We start from the raw sequence: 7,030 nt of genomic DNA, 5'->3' as shown, positions 1-7,030 counted from the left end.
GTAAATAAAAGATAATACTGCCAAACAACTAGGAGGAAATAGTAACCCAATCTCCACCTTCACTTCCCAAAGGTATAAATTTCTTTGGGGCTTAGCCAAGATTGACAATACTTCTACTTCCAAGAGACCTGTCTTTAGATTCAAGTCACGCTATTTATACTCTGTTGGAACACGAGAGTTGAGGTCATCCCCTAGAGTAATCACTTCTCTAGGAAGGCCCCCTAAAAAAATAGAAATCAAGATCCCTTATTTAGGCTCCCCTCAAACTCCTTAACAAGGATGCAAGAGGAAAACATCAATAAGAAAATCTTGGGGATTAAATGAAAAAAGAGGCTTTTTATTTTAAGCTCAAATCCAAATGTGAATGATTCATTTTAAGCCCTTTTTTCAATGTTGGAAAGACACACCAAATAATTTGACAAAAGAAAGAAAGTTTTACAATGAAAAAGAACACAATGATCACTTTTTATAATTCAAATGAGAGGGTTTGGAATGTATGCACCTTGATTTCATGCTTTCCAAATTTTTTCCATTTTTTACTCTTTAGACCTCCAAGTTACCTTCACAAACTTCAATAAAGTGCATGAAATCATGAAGAAATATGAAAATTCACACGAAAATATATTAAACTATTTGATTCCATGAAAAATGACAACTCATATCATGCTTTGAAGTTTGTGAAAATAAAGTGCAAGTTAATCATGATTTTTAACCTAGACAACAAGATTAGACCTATATGCCATGAATTCAGACCCAAAAACCTAAATACAAAAAAGAGACTATTGTCAAAAATCAGAGAGATTTCCAAAAATATCATAATCTTGAAAATATATTTTCATTTGTGCCCTACAGAGCCATTTTGTCAAAATAGACCAGTTTTTGCAAATTGAATTATTGAGCCTTAATATGATCTCTAAAATCAAAATACAAAGAACCAACCCCATTTATAATTTAGAGACCTTTCCAAAAATGTAGAATTTTCTTTAAAAATTGCTAATTTGTGCCTTAAAATGATTTTTCATTAAAAACCAAGAAAAAATTATAAAAAATAGAAAATGCCTCAAAAAAATATGAATTTTTTCATGAAGCTTTTCCGATATGTTGCCAACCTTTAAAAAAAATTCAGACCAAAAAACTCAACCCAGTTGGGAGATATGATCAAATCTTTAAGATCTAGGGTTTTTTTGTCTCCAAACAAATCTGCATAAGAGGATTAGCTCCAAAAATATCTAAAAAAAGCAAGTAAAGGTGGGTTTCCCCATGGTGGGTGCCAAAAAATGTGTGTGCTAAAATGTTGACACACTTCTATGAGTCATTATATCCCAAATTTCTCAAGAATGAGATCTCAAATGGCGACTCATAGCTCTCTATTCATGGAATGCAAGGGTTTGTAATGGAGGCCCTCAGTTTGACCTAGTTTGTGCCCATGCAAGTACACCATAAAATAAGAGATTCAAGGATCAAAATATGAATGCAAATGAAGATGCAATCTAATCTAAATGATAACAATTCAAAGCAATGCAAGAAAGGAAATCTAATCTACGAAAGGAAATAATAATGCAATATTAATCTATGAAAATGAATATGACTCTAAGATAATATGAAAATGCAAGTATGAAACATAATGATAGAATTCATGGATGCAAGAGAGTATAAGAAAAGAAGAGAGAAGTTGAAATGAAGCTCTAATGTCCAAACACTAAGGCTTAAACTCCTCCTCCGAAATCACTCTCTAAACCTGTAGCATAACAATACTATAACAATGAACTATTTTCTCTATATCAAAATTAGAATGAGAGGGCTCCTTATAAAGGAAAATGTGGAGGTGAGAAGCTCCTCACAACCAATATGGGATAACAGAGTTTGATCCATGTGAGACAAAATTTCACCGATGAGAAAAGAGGAAAGAGGAGTGTTTGAGAAGAAAGTGGAAAGAGGAAAAGGAGGAATCCCATTTAGAGATATGTGCATTTAAGTGTAGAGAAAAAAAGATTTATTTTATTTTTATTTGTTTTATTTCCTTTTTTCAAGTGGGATTTTATTTAATTAAAAGGAAGCAAGTTCTTCTAATTAAATAGGAAATATTTAATTAAATTAAAAGAGGGGTTTTTCTCTTAATTAATTAAATGTGGATTAATTATTTAATCAAAAGAGAGGTTTTCTTTTGATTAAGTAAGACTTAAGATAAAATGATCAAACCTTAGGAAATATTGCAATAATTAAATTAATTACAATTTGATCAAAGAAATTGATTTAATAAAATATTACAATGCATTGATTCAGGAAATCTAATAAATTGAATAAGGTGCATACATGTTGCTACTTGTAGAGGTGGAGGAGGAATAAGACAAAGGCCTGCTACATCATGTGGTACTTCTTGGATACTATGATCAGCATTTGGATTAGGTCCTTTATAAGAAACCAAATATCCAATATTAAAAATAAGTGATTATCCTAGGTCTACAGGCAATTCAATCTTATATGCATTTTCTCCATATTTGGAAAGTATCCTATAGTGTCCTAGCCTTCTCATTTGGAGCTTATGTGGTGCCCCTTTTTACAATCTTCGTTTGTTCAGATGGACTGTAACAAGATCCCCAATCTAAAATTGCAAATCCTTTCTTGAGACATCCAGCTTTTGCTTCAATCTATCAACATTTTCAATTAATCTCTTCCTTACACTTTCATGGACCTCCCTCATTGATCGGGAAAAATCTTCAGCATGGTTACTACTTGGACTTTGATCTTTCAAGGTTCTCAATTCCAAAACTCCTCTAGGATGCAAAACTCCTCTACGATGCAAACCATAAACTATTTCAAAAGGACTCTTACCTGTGGACCTATTCACTATATCATTATAGGCATATTCATCTTACCCAATGAGTTTATCCCAAGTTTTTCCATACTTCTTTGTAAGAAATCTTAGGATGTTTCCAAGATTCCTATGTGTAACCTCTATTTTCCCATCAGTTTGTGGATGGTAGGAAGATTCAAAAGACAAGATGGTTCTCAGTCTCCACCATAGAGTTTTCCAAAAGTGACTCATGATTTGGTGTCCCTATCTGAAAAAATACTCATTGGTAGACCATGAATCCTAACTACCTCTTTGAAAATAAATTAGCAATCTGACAAGCATCATGGATAGTCTTGCAAGGAACAAAGTAATCCATCTTACTAAACCTATCCACAATCACATAGATGATATCATATCCCTTCTTTGTTTTGGGTAGACCAACTACTAATTCCATACTTATGCATTCCTATAGTCTGCTAGGGATTGGAAGTGGTTAGTAACTATTAGCATTTGGGGATGTCCCCTTGGACTTTTGGCACACTATGCAACTCTCAACATACTACTTAATGTCTCTAGTCACCCTAGGCCAAATATAGAACCTTGTGACTAACTCTTGGGTCTTGTTGACTCCAAAGTGACCACTAAGTGCCCCATTATCCTTTTCTTGGATCAAATTCTCTCTCATTGACCCTCTAGGAACACAAAGTTTTCTACCTTTAAACAATATCCCATTTTGCAATGTACAATCAGAAAAGTCTTTTTAAACTCCTTGCATACCTTATAAATGTGAGAAAATTCTTCATCATCAACATAGAGATCTTTGAAACTATCTATACCTATGCTTTGGAGTTGAATTTCTTGGACTATGAATAGACTTCTACTTAAAGCATTAGCTACATTATTTTGCATTCCCTTCTTGTGCTTAATGGTAAATGTGTAGAACTAAAAATATTGCACCCACTTCATATGTTTGGTGTTTAGTTTGTCTTGAGAGTTTAGGAAGTTGGGGACTTGGTTGTCTGAATGCACAAAAAATTCCTTTGGAAGCAAATAGTGCCTCCATTTCCCGAGAGCTTGGACTAGAGAATACAACTCTAGGTCATAAGAGTAGTAATTTCTTTTGGCATCATTTAGTTTCTCACAATGAAAAGTCACTTATCTCTCTTCTTGGCTTAGGAAAAATCTAATGGCTACATTGGTAGCATCACATTCCACTTAAAATATTTTATCAAAACTAGGAAGTACTAGTGTAGGCAGCTCTTGTATTTTCTTCTTGAGGGTTGCAAAGCCTTGATCTGCTTGAGGTGTCCAAATGAACTTTGTCTTCATTCCTCCCTTAATTGTGTCCAACATATGACCACATATGCCATTGAAATTCCTAATAAATTTCCTATAATACTAAGATAATCCATCGAAACTCCTCACATTTGATGCAATCTTAGGAGTAGGCCAACTTAGGATGGCATCTACCTTCTCTTACTCCATTTTTAGCTTACCCTGAGATAGAACAAATCCAAGATATACTAATTCCTTCTTCATGAAGTCAAACTTCTCCAAATTGATCATTAGTTTTTCATCATGCAATCTCTTTAAAAAAATCTACAAATGCCTAATATGTTCCTCTTTAGTTTTGCTAAAAATCAAGATGTCATCTAAATAGAAAACAACAAACTTACCAATGTAATCTACAAACACCTCATTCATCAACCTCATGAATGTAGATGGAGCATTGGAAAAACCAAATGGCATCACAAGCCATTCATATAAAACTTCATTAGTTTTGAAGGTTGTCTTCCATTCATCCCCTTCATTTATCCTAATTTGATGATAGCCATTTTTCAAGTCTATTTTGGTGAAATACTTGGTTTTCTCTAAACAATCCATTATATCTTCAATTATATGTATTGGAAACCTAGACCTAATGATAATTCTATTTATGGGTCTAGAATTTGTACAAAGCCTCCAAGTTCCCCCTTTTTTGGGTGCTAAAATAGTAGGTATTGCACATGGGCTAATGATTTTCCTAATTAAGCCTTGGCTTAAGATGTCTTGGATTTATTTTGGAATTTTTTTTTTTTTTTGAGAAGTGATCTTATAGGAAACTTTATTTCGTAGGGTAGCTCCTAAGATAAAGTCTATTTGGTGGCTAACAAGTCTTTTTGGAGGCAAGGTGGTGGGTTGTCCATCACTAACAATGGTTTATACTCAAGTAATTCTTGCACTTCATGTGGTATCTTTGTCTTCTTGGCATCATTTTCATCTTTAGGTTTTAGAACTAGTGAAAAACCAACTCGATCTGCTTCCTCTAGAGTTTGCAACAACTCCTTCTCACCAACCATAAGCACACTTGGTCCATAGCTCATCAACTCTCCCTCTTCCAGCAAGGATTGGATCTTGAAAGTTACTTTGTCATGCATAGCTTGATTATCAAATTTTCATGACCTTCTAAGTAGAATGTGACATTCATCCATGGGAAGAATATCACATAGTACTATCTCCTTGTACCTTCCTATAGTGAACTCCACCCATGCTTGTTCTCTAACAAGTATATATTATCCTTTATTTAACCATGTGACCTTGTACGGATTTGAGTGAGGGATTCTTGTAAACTTCAACTTGTTGACTACCTCTTCACTGATTATGTTATCAGTTGAACTTGAATCAATGATAACTCTACATACCTTTCCCATGATCTTTCATATGATCCTAAAGAGTGCTCTCCTCTAACTTTGTTCTTCTTTGACTAGATCTTTTATCAATGTTATACTTATCACCAAATTTTCCCCTTCCTTTGACTGTAGGGGTACCTCAAAGTGCTTGTTGCTGCTGCTAGATTCATCTTTAACATAATTGACTCTTTTTGTGGTTCTTGGAGTAGTTGAGCCTTTTTTAGGGAACCTATATTTGGGATGTCCTAGCTAATGGAAATGATAACACTTCATGGTGGAAAAGTAAGAGCTTCTTCCTTGGTTGTCGCTCCCTCCTCTCCAACTTGTGTTGGAGCTTCTGCCCCTACTGAAACCTCCTCTTCCAAAACTTATTTCTTATTTTTTAGTTAATTTATTATCTCCTTGTACCTTTCATTTGATCCTCTCTCACCATAGCTTCTATCTATTCCATCTTTGTCTTTACCTCTTCCTCTGAAGTTTGAGTCAGCCTTCTTTTTATTCTTCTCTTCCACTTTCAAAGAAAGTTGGAAGCATTTATGGATTTTTGCAGGAGTTCATAAATTTATCTCTTCTTGAATGCTCCATTTTAAGCCTCATAGATACCTTTATGGCTTCATCTTCTTTCACTCTTGATTTTAAGCAAAACTTTTGGAAATCTTCAGTATAGGTTGCTATATCCATGTCTTTCTACTTCAGACTTTGTCTTTTTTTATGAAGTTGAACCTCATATTCCTCTAATAGGTATTGCTCTTTCATTTATGTTACCATAGGATTTCAATTTGCAATGGGCTTCTTCCCACTTTTTCCCTCTCTTCCTAGAGGTACTTCCACCATGTTAGGGTTGATCCCCTTAGCCTAGATTTGGCTACTTTGACTTTTTGTGCTTCACTCACACCTTCGGATTCAAAGTTATTCTCCATTCCTTCCACCCATTCCATCGCTAACTCATGGTCCATTTTCCCACTAAATAAAGGAACTCATTCTAGGGCCTTACCATCTAGGGCTTTGATGGCTTTTAGGAATGGTTCTTCATTGAATGGAGGTCAGGTTCAGGGATAAGGTCTTATTCATCAACCTTTTCTTTTCCCTTACTACTACTTTCACCTTCTTGTTCCCTCTTCTTCGCTACCTCAACAACTTCTTCCAACTTGGTCTTCATTTCTTTCAAAGCTTCCTCAAGAATCCTATTCTTCTCCTTTTTCTCACCCATCTCCTTGAAAAATTCTCAATTGGTCACCATATTGAAATCTCCAACTGATTCTATAGGTTGAAACATCTACCCACAAATTCCAAGCTTCTTGCTCTAATACAACTCTAATGTAATACTAGGTCTATCTACTTCCAGATACTTACTTTTCAAATATTCACTCAGTCTTGGTACTAGTCTATTAGGGTTTCTTAATGCCCTAATCCCTAGAGGACCTTCATCCTATCCTCGAATCACTTTCCAACCTAGTTACACCAATAGTTAGGGTTCTTTCCTCACACAAATACCTCTTCACAATTATTTATTGACCTTGTTCCTAGGGATTTCTAACCAAATCCTTCATCCATGTAGAGTGAGGGA

The sequence above is a fragment of the Cupressus sempervirens genome, chromosome 10 (genome assembly GCF_028749045.1).
Source record: "Cupressus sempervirens isolate cs-2001-9-10 chromosome 10, ASM2874904v1, whole genome shotgun sequence".
In the NCBI taxonomy this organism is placed as follows: Eukaryota; Viridiplantae; Streptophyta; class Pinopsida; order Cupressales; family Cupressaceae; genus Cupressus; species Cupressus sempervirens.
This window is presented reverse-complemented; position numbering follows the sequence as displayed.